Raw genomic sequence first — 13,744 nt, 5'->3', positions numbered from 1 at the left:
ATTTTTGCTTTCATTCCTAGCGTTACATATAAGTAACACCAAAATAAAAGCCATAATTTACAAAACCAGGATAAACTTTCGAAAAATTTATATTATCAATACGAAAAGACATTAGTTTAGCTCAATTCAAAACACTTTAAATAAGATATAATAACAAAAAAATAGTAAAAATATACTTACTTCAACTTGAGATCCATTTTTACCGAAAATAATAAACAACGTCGCACCAAACACTCAACTAAATAAACAGGTTAGGTCAAATTCTCGAACCAAACGCTGAAAACTAATAAACAAATGTCTCTTCAAAGTCATGCATCGCCATCTAGTTACCATTAGAATCACTTTCCGAATTTAAGGCTGATGATTTTAGCGGTTTCTGTGTTACATATATGTAACGCCAGGAGCTTAAGGGTGGGTTAAATATAAAACGTTTTATGCTTATCACAATAATCAAATTTAAAATTTAAAAAAATATAATGACTTATACATAGATTCACATTCAACTTGATAACGCTAAGTACCAGTGTCCTATTTATAGGACAGTAATATTAACTTATACATATCCTACTGACATTTAATGCCAATAACAAAATTTTAAATACGACCACCTCTAACTTATGTAACTTCCGCAAGTCATAAAGAAAGCATGTGCTTGTAATATCTCAAAACCTCGTCAAAATTACCTTATTGTGTTATTTTAACAAACTTGTTTTAATGAGGTTTTACTTGTTCGCTTTAATACCCTTTTCTCCAGTAGCTCGGAGCAGTGCGAAGTCTCAACTTTTCAAAACATATTTGATTATATAGATCCTTTGACTAATTTGTAATTTGTACTTTAACGTGTGGCATTTACGCAAAGGGCTTATTAAAATAACTTCGTGATAATATAATGGCCACATTGTGGAAGATTGCTAAATTAAAAAGTTTTGATTAACTTCTGCGTTGTTTGAAGTAGGTAGACATGTAGATGTGGCAGCAGCTTCTGGCTTTATGCAGTATTTATTTGTAGAGTATTTTAAATATTTTATTAAGTATATACATACATAATATTGTTTAACCAGTTTAAAATTGTATGAAATACACTGCGCTCCAAAATTAACGCATAATTTTAAAATTCTTATTTTGAGTTGTAATGAAAACATTTTTGTTTGTTCTTTTCTGCTTTATGGTTGTTTTAGAACATCTTAAATAAAAAACTTTTCTTTTTTTAGAAAAAATGTATGGAAATTAACAATATAACATCATAAATCTAAACATCTAAACAAACAACTGATCTAAACAAACTAACATTATAACTTAATGACGACATTGAAATTTTTAAAGTTAAAGAAAATACTAGTACCGTATACTAGTATCGAGTATTGCCTCCTCTGGCATTTATTACTGCTTGACAACGATCTCTCATACTGAGAATAATCATTCTGATTTCTTCTTGGTCAATTAGGTAGTTGCCGTAGTCGTCTGTCTATGATGTCTCAAACATGTTCTATTGGGTTGAGGTCAGGACGTCTCGCAGGCCAATCCATGGCAGGAATTCCTACCTCCTGACGATACTGCTGCACAATTCTTGCCGTGTGTGGCCTGGTATTATCTTGCATAAGCATGAGGTTTCAGTGCCAAATGCTCAATACTCTTTAAAAAGAGCTTAAAACTTTTTTGCTTCATAAGTATGGTGTTTTTTGTCCATGTAAGTTTACCTGAATTTCTTGCTATTTTAGCCCTATTTTTTCCACTTATTTGGCCTCCGAATTTGAAATAAATTCTTCTTAAAATTACTGTAGGTTATAATACCGTAAAACGCTGCGATTTACAATAAAGTATTACTTTAACAACAAAATAAGATTGCTGTAGAGGAGCTATACCACTACCATCCAAAATACTACTATTCAAACTCAACTAACAGTCAGTTTGACACAGTGGAACAGAGGTGTAAGTGCGCTTGTATCTCTTCTGTTCCAAGCCCTACATATAGTTGGCTTGTAGGCTAAGTAACTTGCCGCTAGAAAGCATCACCTGTTAGACTTATCGCTTAAATCTCTTTACCTCTAAATAGAATGAAAGATTTTCAGTTCAGCGATGTAGTTTTTTCAATATTAACAAAAATGTCACTTATACTCCTTTATTTCTAAGTTCCTTATATATATTTATTTGTCGTATGGCTATATCACAATTAAGCTCTGACAAATATAGAATTGACTCTTCGGTCACAACTAAAAAATCGGGCGGATTGTCATTGTAAGAAATGATCGGGCATTCCTCCACAAGATTTTTAACGAATTATATTTCAGCACCACAATTGCAGTATGGACAGATTATTTTGCCTCACCTAAAAAGTGAGTCGAAGCACCTGCCACAGTTTGTTTAGATTCTGTTCAGTGTGGCCCAGACTCGTCTTTGTTGGTCGAAACCCTCTGACTCACTTGTGAGACATGACATATTCCAGGTGTTACGTAGTGCATTTTTCTCAAAATTTTCTTACCAACGCTCAGTTATCTTAAAGTTCCTTTTAACTAGACTTTTGCAGAATCCAGAGAGTTGTTTCCTGAATGAAGTATATGTATATCTCTGCAGATGATACCAACGTGGGAGCGGCGTACAGAATCAGCTTTAATTTTTATATACTTCCTGACAAGGCGGGCATGTGAGGGGGCTATAAGGCTTAGTACTGGTAGCCAGTATGTTGGTGTGCCCTTTATTGTACTTGATATAATACGTAAAGCCTGGTTTAGTTGGAGGTCAACACGTTGCGTGTGCGGGCTGTTGAGCCACACCGGTGCACAGTACTTCTTAATGGGATACACAAGTTTCAGTACTGTCGATCTAAGTGTAGACGCTTATGGAGGTACCTCATGTGGTACCGCAGTTTTGTAGTCGTCTTTGTGTTTGGCATTCTATGTCACTCCTAGATATTTTGGGTGTTTAGTGTGGTTGAGGAGTTTGTCTTCAAAGTGGATTTTTATTTGGTATTTAGCCAGTCTGCTGTTTAAATAGAAGCACGGTACTTCTGTCTTGATGTTACTAGGTTGGTTGGGCGGTCGGATGAGTTACTGCTTCCTAGTTCTCGAAGCAGTTACCAGGCTTGTAATATATTCAGGAATGTGTCCAACAACCCTAATCTACTAGGCCATATCCATGACACATTATCTACATCTCTCCACCATACTGTCCGTTTTAAATTTTGTTTAGAAATAATATTTCTTTTAAAATCTTCGATAAATATATTGACTAATAATGGATATAAAGCAGAGCCCATTGTAGAATTCATTATTTAGTTAAAAAGAAGTATTATTAGTACCTAATGTCAATAACTCCATTACAGCTTATACATTTAGTCATGGTCCAGTTGTCAATATATGAGAAGTCAGAGGGAAAAACAATTATAGTCCACTTTTGGTCGAAATTAAGATGACAAAGTTTTCTATTGATGAATACATATTACTTTCGGATGGTACGGAATAAAAGGAAAAAACATTTACAGTCCTTTTATTACAAATGTTGAATGAAACGGTGTACTGGGGAAGAACCATTATAGTCCGCACGCTGCGAGGGAATAACCGTTAGGAACCGAAGGCGCCCCTTCTCTGTGTCAACAGGTCAGGTCGGGTGCAGAATTTCGGTGATTCTCTTTCTTAGTGTAGCGACTTTGTTGCTGTGTTCTAGATTGCCAGTTGATTCTTTTCGAAAAATAGTAAAGTAGTAAGAACATACTGATTAAAATGGAAAGTAGTGGTAGAGATTCTAGTGACGTAGATATTGGGACTGCTGCCAAAACAAGAAGAAAACAGGCCATATTCATGATGTTATGAAACTTCCGAGAGCTACCACTCATGAGGTAGGGCCAGATTACAAGTTTCGCAAAATTTTTGAAACAAAGTTTAATATTCGGTTTTTCTAGGAAATACAATTGTAGCTGTTGTGACACTATAAAAGCGGAAAAATCTGCTCTTTTGCAGAAATAAGGTACCAGTAGTGATGAATACAAAACCCAAATCTTGAAGAAATTATAAGAAAAAAACAACGAAAAACAACTTCATCTTGCAAGAAGTGAAAAATTTTATTCTGTGAAAAAAAAATATCGAAAATTGTCGTCAAAAGTAATCGATACCGAAGCCATAACCAAAGACTTCCAAAAACTTTACCAACCGCTAACGTGCCCTCAAACGATTTTTACTATAAACGGCAACTTAATTTTATAATCTTTAATATGCAGGGGGCTGACGAAGTGTATTTGATGGTTCATCACTTTGTGTATAACGTACTGTCATCTAAGGTTCAAAATTTGATATTTTGCAACTCTTGTTGAGGGCAATATAAAAATTACACAGTTTTTCTGTTCCGTTATTATCTAATTCAGACAGAAGGACGATTTGAGTTTGTAAAAGTAATTTTTTTCATCAGAGGACATTACTAGCTAGAGTGCGACTGGGACATGAGTTTATTTAATGACAAAGCTTATACGGAAACTTTGGATGATTGAAGAGGAGTCCTTTGCAACAGCAGAGTGAAACCGAAACCGTTACAAGTGATAGACTGTGAGAAAGATATCAAATGTCTTAATTGGACTAAGCGTTTCTCCAACAAGTATCCCCAGAAATGCCCAATACCTACAAGACCTATTCGACTGTTTCAATTTACCTTTCACAAGAATATCTATTCTGGGTTATTTCAGAATATCAAAGTTAAACGAAACTAAAAAAAATTTAAGAAAAGCTCATAATATCACATCTCCGGAAATTACTAGCCACAATCATCCCGAAGCTTTGTACAACGGCACATTTCCGGTCAAAGCTTCTAAGTTACAAGATCTCCACCGGACCAAATATTTTGAAAATGTAAACTCTAGAAAGTTCTACACGGATTTACAAGGTACTGAACAGGAGGGAAATTCGGATGAAGAAACATTTTGAGAAGCAGAAGTTTGAAGGTACTGAGGAAGAACGTTCATGGTCCATGCCACACACTCAATTTTTGGTATGATGTTTCGCAAATAAAATAGTTTTTGTCTTCTCTTGATTTTTCCTCTGTAAACACGTCAACGTCAAGTTAAAACAATTTGTGTAATTTGAAACATTAAATTTCGATTTCGATAAAAACTATTTTTGTGGACTCCCGGAGATTGTTTTTCTCCCTAACTTCTCATTATATATCATTATTCTATATTTTTTTTAATTATCTTTGTTCTTTAAAAATGTGTCATTATTGTTTGCAAATGGTCTTATATTATTTAATAAAAATTTTGGCATTTGAGAGTCAACGAAATTAACGATCAAATACTTACCACGTTGGAATAATGGCAGCAGTTTTTTTAAATTATTTTTGAACACATATTTTGCTTTTCTACTATAACTCGGGGAATGTACCTCATACCGAAATAAAGGTTATAAACATAGCATGTATTCCCCTTCCCCTTGTATATTACGCCCATAAAAACAAGTCGATCTCAATACATTTTTAAAGGTAAAAAATAAAAGGTCGATCTTATGTACACAAAAGTTGGCAACCTCTAGTCTAGAATTTTAGTACAAATAAGGGTTTAAAATAACGACCCATGCAATTGGAGGGAAAGTCAGTAAGAAACAGAAGAAAAATATAATCGGTGACCTTGATTATATTCCAAAATATTTAGTAATTATTTTGGTTACTTTTATATTTGAAATTATCACCCTAATATTCTGTATCTTTTGCGATATCGCGTTCTTAAATCCAATAAAAGACTATTAACGATTTAATTAAAGCGTTTTTTTTTATGTAGTACATACACTGACCGTTACTGTTTTTTACCCTAATGAAAAAAATCGGTTTGCGGGACACGTACTCGTTTACAGCAGTCTGGTGGTATTTTCTAGGTTAAAGCCTAATACTGGATATTTTGGGGTAGTCGACGTTTTAATACTCGAAACATGAGTAACGTAGGGCCGGATCCAATTTTTTTTATACTATGTAATACTTTTTCGTACAGAAATGTTACATAATTAACTAACGCAAACAAAATATTTTAAATACAGTCATCATCATCATCATCATTATCCAGCCTTTATTTATCACGTCCACTGCTGGACATAGGCCTCCCTTAAACTCCTCCATTCTCTACGATTTTGTGCTCTTTGTTACCAATTTTTGGTGAAAAGCCTGAAGTCGTGAGCTCACGTGTAGGCAATTTTCCTCTACTACGTTTGTCGGCTCTAATATAAATACACTAAGAAATATATTATCATATATTTTGATCATATTATCCAAATTTTAGACACTGGTCGAAATTGCAGATCACTGAGTACCTCGTTTATTGCTTTACGTCAACTTGTGGTAAGTGCTAGGTAAATGGTTAAGGAGGACAGTTATGCTGAGGGCTAACGACCCTATCACGCAATAAAAATTAGAACGAAATACACGGTCATAAGCTGGGTGCAGACATGCTACGAATACGTACTCGAACAACATGGAGATTCGATCAACAGACTGTTTGCGACGTTGGCGTTTCATCAGTAATTGTGCTAAATCAGCATCTTTAAGATCCACGTTTCTGCGGCAGCCTATATTCTTATACATTATTCAGCTAATAAAATGAAAAATACTCGTGAGAGGAGATGATCACAGACAGAGATATAAAATGAGGGAGATATATGATGGCAGTCACTTACTCCTGGGTTTGACATTTCAGTTTGTTAGTGGAATATATAAAAATTTAACAAGGATGTCACCTATCGACGTCGAATTTTTGATCACTTTTTGCAGGTCCAAAAAGAGGTTAAAAAGATACAAGATGAAGAAAAGCTACCTCTATTCAAGACCGACTAGCAGTCACGTTCCTTTTTGGATAATCTGTAGATTCTTTCACTAGTTAACAATACCTTTTCAAAATATTGAAACAATCTCTAAGTGCCATAATTCCGGAAATATCGCTTGCATACAACTGCAGAACATTTAACCCTTTAAGCCGCAAGTTTAATATGATAAAGTTTTTTCAGATAATAGTTCCATCCATCCATCCAATGGCGCTACAGCCCAAATCGGGCCTTGGCCTTCTTCAACAGGCTTCTCCAACCATCTCTATTTACCGCTGTTCTTTTCCATGAACGCGTTCCCAGGCAGTTCCTGGCATCCTCATCGACTTCATCTTCCCATCTCTTTTTAGGTCTTCCAACAGGTCTTTTTCCCTGCATTCTTGCATTTAATAATTTTCTGGGGATTCTATTCTCATGCATGCGGACCACGTGCCCTGCCCATCGTAATCTCTGCAGTTTAGTATGTTGTGCTAGAGGTGGTTCGCTATATTGCTCGTATATTTCTCTATTGTACCTAATTCGCCAGTTGTTGTTTTCACTTATTGGGCCCAGGATCCTACGTAATATTTTTCTTTCAAACAGATAATAGTTGGGAATACTATAAATAGTCCATCAGTTATTGGATTTTGAATATATTTTTATTTTTTTCTATGAAAAAAAAAAAAAATGCTGGTCAATCGTTGTACTGAGTTCCATCAAGGAATAATTTTGATGCTAATTTATCTGGTACATAGGGTGTACCAAATGATAAAAAGGGTATTGATGATAGGTATAGGACTTTAAATAATACAAAAATACTGCATAATATTGTAATAAGTAAACAAAAGTATCATAATAAAAATAATAGTTCAGGCATTTGAATAATATGGTTTAAAACAATCTAAGCACAAAGCCACTTTACAGGATACGCACTCTAGAGATGCCACTTTGGAACAGGATCTGTTAATTTCGAAACAGGTTTTTATTTGGAACAGACTGGAACAGATATTGATCAATAAGTTCCAATATAACATTCTTTGGCAACGATAAAATCTACATCCAAATTGTTATATATTATTATTATTGCAGATTTAATAATAAGAAAATACTTAAAGTTAATAGGTAAATTCATATCATCTAATAAAAAGTTAAGTATACAATTTGTTTAAGCATAAAACTATTATTTGGAAGTGTACTATAACTATAGTTATTAAAAAGGAACACAAAACTAGCCGGCAATAACTTAAATTTTTCCTGGATTAATTAAATGGATTCAGAAAACCTAAAAAAAAAATTGTTAGCATTTATAAACAACAAATATTTTAATTTTTTTGCACTAAGTCTTGTTCGACGTTCATTTAAAAGATTTCCTACCTTAGAAAATAACCTTTCACAAGGCACAGAGGTAGCTAACGCACAACATCTAGCTCGTACCAAACGACTTAAATACGGGTAATTATGTTCATTTTCTCTCCACCAGTCTAAAGGATTTTTACTCCGACTAACGACTTCATCTTCCAAATACCTTTGAAATTCAATTATAGCCCTCGAACTGGAAGTAACTTTGGGTTTAAATTGGGAAACATTGGGAAAAAGATGTAATTCTTTCTTGTGTCGTAATTCTACGTTTTTTTATTACGGGCTGTTTAGGTGGTTCATGTATGTCTCTGTTTGCGGTGGATATACAACTAGCACTTGACTGCTGTGAATCGCAGCTAGTAGTGGTAGTGATGACAACACTGGCGCTGTCCACAACGTTTTCTATATTTCCAATGTCACTACTTACACACAACAGATTTTTGTGGAATGTTCACAGTTGGATGCTTTCTTTCAATTTAATTCTACTGCGACTCGCGACAAGACTTCAAACTTTCAAAACATACAACCACAAATACAATGGTCTATTCTTAACGCAATAACCTTTCTGGAACAAACCGAACCGGTACTGAAGCAACCCCTACGTTTATGAACACATAAACACAGTGTCAGTGTTAGAGTTGGAACAGTTTGAAATTGAAGCAGTTTTTTTAAACAGATAATTTTTGGAACTGAAACAGGTTGTAACAGTTGTTGAAAAACCCCTGTTTCAACGATCTCTAACGCACTCTACATCACTGCGTTTCCGTAATCATGGTTTTGAGCACTGCTCGCACCGTCTTCACGTGGTTTCTTGCGACAAATGACCAATTTTTCTCTCAAAAATTTTTTTATAGGACTAGTAGCCAATTTGGTTCCATATTCAAGGTGAAATATATAGAGGACTGATAAGGCAGAGAAAACACAGAACTCAGGCTGTACAGTTATACCTGTATACAGACGGGTCTATAATCGCAGAAGCTTCAGTGTAGGAATATATTGGATTAGTAAAAATTTCTATGCCACTAAAAGAATATAACATGAGTACTGTGAAACTTGGAAACATACCCAACTTCACGTTACAAAAATTTTTATTTAGTTCAAACGCACTTGCCCCGGGTATGCACTTGCTTCACTTACCCTATATATATATTTAGTGAGAAAAAAACCCACTAAATCCCATCAAATATGGTAGAAAAATTAGAAAGTCTGCCAAAAAATTGTTCCAGAACCATACTGAAAGTGTAATTTCTTATTTGAGATTGTTAATATATTCATTCATTGGTTTTTATTCCGTTTTATTTCCTGATAAAAGTACATATTAAATAATTTTTAAAATGTGTTTTTTAATGCATATCAAGAATGTTTTAAAATTTACTTACTTACTAATTCACAAAATAACCTGAGTTTGTCCCTGTAACCGACTAGCAACAAAATTCGGTAGGGGGTACGCATTCTATAGATCTCTTTTGGGGTTTACCTTCATTTGTGGATGTATTTCGTGAACGAACTTTTTATGTCATATTAAGAAAAGAAGTAATTAATTCAGCAACACTCTTCATAAATATTTATTTTTTGCGGAGAATCCTTGTTAAAGGCGTGAGAAATTGATTCTATTAACGTTTCATATAATATAGAACATATCAAGGTCGAATAATTTATAATAAAACAATTTTAATATGAATAGAAAATTGAAAATTGAAAATAGGATTTACAAGTGGGGAATTTTGGTATTATATCGTTAATAAAGTATCCTGAAAGTCGTCAAATAAGTAAGATATCGTCGGTAAGAGATTCCAAATTATCAGTATATGTGAAATAAATAATACTACATTGTGACTCGAATAATTATAGCACAATTAAAATATATTGTTTAATTAGAAAATTATAATGAAATCGTAGACTAATTTTTGAAACCAAATTCAAGAATTCCGCTTTAATCTGTGCCTTCTAGGAATTGCAAGGCAAAACAGACGTTGATAAAGATGTTAAGAGAGACATGGGGAATCTAAAAATTGCATTCCACAACATATCTCCTTAACTAAGCAAAATTCTTAGCGAATTGGTTTCTAGTACTCGTACAGAGTATATCGAAATAAAAAGAAAAAGACAGTTAAGATTTGATTTCACGTACAGGGCGCTTGCGCATCCGCTTATACGTATTTCGGCCCAATAGGTTTCAGAGCGATTGCGAAAGCCGTTCTGATGAGGCCTATTGGGTCGAAATACGTATAAGAGGATGCGCAAGCGCCCTGTACGTGAAATCAAATCTTAACTGTCTTTTCCTTTTTAAAATTATAATGATTTTAAATCTAGTAAATATAAGAGAAATGATATCAAACTTAAAGACGGATACAAATGTGAAACAAGAGGAAATTAATTCTGCACAAACTTGGAAAACATAATATCTAAGAAGAAACAGTATTGGTAAAAACCAAACTAGTTAAAAAAAAGCGAATGAATTGACAAGAAGTGCCAAGAAGCAACAGATAACAAAAATAAAGCATGCTTTAAGACAAATCAAGAAGTATGCACAAAGAGAGCACAGGAGGAGAACCGGATGCTAAGAAGAGAAGAAGAAAAAGAAGCAATTTGAGAAAAAGTAGTTAGAAAACATAGAAGGGCTAAGAGATCAAAACTAAACTCAAAAGTTTTACAGCAATCTGAACAAAATGACAAAAAAAACCACAAATAGGGAGCTGCAAGGATGTAGAAATAAATATACTTAGTCTTAAACCGTTGCACGATGGGTTGAATTTTTCGTTGCTACATTCAATGGCCTTCATAACGGGAATCAGATATCACACAGCAGATAAAAATGCTTGTAATTCTACCCATTTATCCCATTTAACCCTTATTCAACCCAAACGAATGACCATCTACCATTAATAAGGTTGCTCAAGCCATCAAAAAATTTAAGAATACTTAATCACCAGGAACTGGTCAAATCTGCAGTGAGCTCCAAAAGAATGGAGGCTACGTCCTGCTACATATACTGCATAAACTTTAATTTTTTGTGTGGCCAAATAGCACCATGCACTGTGAATATGCGTAATATGCCTTTTACATAAAAATGGTCGGACAACTACAGAGATATTACCCTCTTAACAACTACTTCCAAAATACTAGCAAATATTTTTTACGAAAGTCTACAAGTTTACACAATAAGCCTAATTGGAAAATACCAGGCAGATCAACTGCAGGAAAATCAACAATTAAACTGATTTATTCAATAACATAGATCCTTGAGAAGACATTAGAATTTAACATTGAAATCCATTATCTTTTTGTCGAATTCAAGGCCACGTACGGCAATGTCAAGAAAAAAGTACTATATCAATCGTTGCATGAGTTTGGTATATCAGAAAGACTCTTCTAATTAAGGTAATAACGATGTCTAATATGAAAAGGTAAATATAGTTTAATATTGCCTCGGAAAAGAGAGTCCAAGACACGCAAATTAGAGACGGCGGTACTGTTTACAATAAACCGATACAAATCTTATTTCGTAACTTTGGAAACTGTGGCCAAATAGTTTGGTCCAGTTGCTTACAAAGACAAAATCAAATACAAGCTAGTTACTAAGTATCCTATAGCAAACGAAGAACAGAAACAATCTTTAGAAGTCATATCTTTGAACATGCTGACAGCTTTATATTTTTTGACTTATTCGTGACTCTTACTAGTAGAAAAAGCAAAAAAATTTAAAGATGAAACAAACCTTCACTTAAGTTAAAGTACCCTTACCTAAATTTTACTTCCAAAGACTCAAAAAATTATTAAATACAATACACTACTGAGACGGATTATGCGAGCCTAAATTACTACACAAAATATTTGGAGCTATAAACAACCAAGGAAAGTGGCGCAAAAGATATTACTTTGAATTATACCAACTTTTTAATGAACCAGACGCCGTAACGTTCATTAAAACATAGCGAGTTAGATCGGCTGTACACATAATGAATGCCAGACAACACGATCGCCAAACAGATATAGTTCGTCCCAAACCCTTCTTTCAGTGCGTCATAGTTGATCGAATTCTCTCTAACACATTAAGCTAGAAGTGACAGAAAACAAACGTGAGTCTGTGATTATTATACATAGAACTTGGAAAATTATTTATCGTAAAGCTAATTCTAGTTACGGATGTATAATTGGTTGTAGTTTATAATACGCTAAATAGATATCCAATCAATGATGCGCATAAATATAATTTGACGCAGAAGGTCTCGATCTTGACAGTACTTTCACAACGTCAACTGATAAAATAATTGTCATTCCAGGTTAGTATTATCAAACATTTTACAGTGAAAATTTAATTTTGTATTTATTGTCATAAAAATATTTTAAATATGCCGAGATATATCGAGAAAGAACAAAGACTAATATTAAAATTATTAAATTATTTTAAATTAGAAATAGAGGGAGTACGATCCTGCAACTGTCAAATTTAACTAAAATGACATGCAATAATTCTCGACATTCTTAAAATCCTATATTATGTCAAAATTAGTGACGCACTGAAAGAAGGGTTTGGGACAGACTGTAACTACGGAAACACCTATAAGAAAAAGACGAATTGGTGTACTACTAATTAGATGGATAGATGGAGTTAAGACCAACTTAGGGATGCTAAAACACATAAAATGGCAATAAAGGTTTTTAGGACCACTTTTAGGTTTTTTTTGGGCTTAAGGATTAAGTACAAAAAGGATAAAAATAATAATAATGCTACTCATAGAGAAGATCTTCATAAAATTTGTTACTTGATTTTTGAAAAAAGTTGTCTAGATTCCTGGCGGTCAGCATGTTCCTCTAGTTGTACAAATATGTTTTTAATATAATTATTTTTGACCCTTCTGCACAAGTGTTTTATAGTTGTATTTATGATGCATATCTCTATTTCTTTTTGTTTTAAATTGAATGTGCCGTTTTTAAGTTTTTGTCTTTTTTCTACAATATTGAGAGTCTCTTCAGTTATCCAATGTTTTTTCCTAGCTGTTTTGTCTTTGAGATTAGTATTGTTAATGGCTTCAGTGATCCATTTCTTTCTATTTTTCCACGTTTTGTCAGGGTCTTCGATAGTCACCGCTAGTATATTTAATATACTTATTCCTAAGTGATATGGGTGATACACCTCAAATATTTTTAATTTTTCTTTGGATAAAACCTTTTATTATTACTAATTTTTTATGTTGTGACATTCAACAAACAACTCTTACTTATCACCCTTCTATCACTATATCCTATGTGTTTATAGCCATATTAAAAACCTATTCATTTTAGTCCTGGTCGATATAACTGATCAATTATCAATGGTTTAGATATCCCCGCCAGGCCTCCAACAATGTCACTTCCTACCCAGTAAACAGCACGGGATAGGGATCTTGTCTCTCTCGCACAATAAGACTTTTCTCACTATACACAGTTTTCAGCAATTATTATTTATTATGCATCGAGCGTAGTAGTAACGTTTACAATTATCAACTTACCTTTTCAGTGTAATTCTTAAGTTAAATTATTAATTTGTTGGACTGAGCTTATTCAGCGTGTTTTTAATACTACCATTCTGAATTTTCTTCCAGGAAAATAGTTTTCATTCGAATCACACATTACCACAGTTA

The 13,744-nt window shown here is 33.7% G+C and overlaps 1 protein-coding gene across 1 annotated transcript in view; it reads left to right on the top strand.

Annotated features, from left to right (window-relative positions):
* Dop2R (dopamine D2-like receptor) overlaps window positions 1–13,744 on the top strand; it is a gene marked incomplete at its 5' end in the record, with an annotated part of 156,819 nt that overhangs the window by 126,444 nt on the left and 16,631 nt on the right.

This window comes from Diabrotica undecimpunctata, chromosome 4, assembly GCF_040954645.1.
Source record: "Diabrotica undecimpunctata isolate CICGRU chromosome 4, icDiaUnde3, whole genome shotgun sequence".
NCBI lineage: Eukaryota > Metazoa > Arthropoda > Insecta > Coleoptera > Chrysomelidae > Diabrotica > Diabrotica undecimpunctata.
This window is presented reverse-complemented; position numbering and strand designations above follow the sequence as displayed.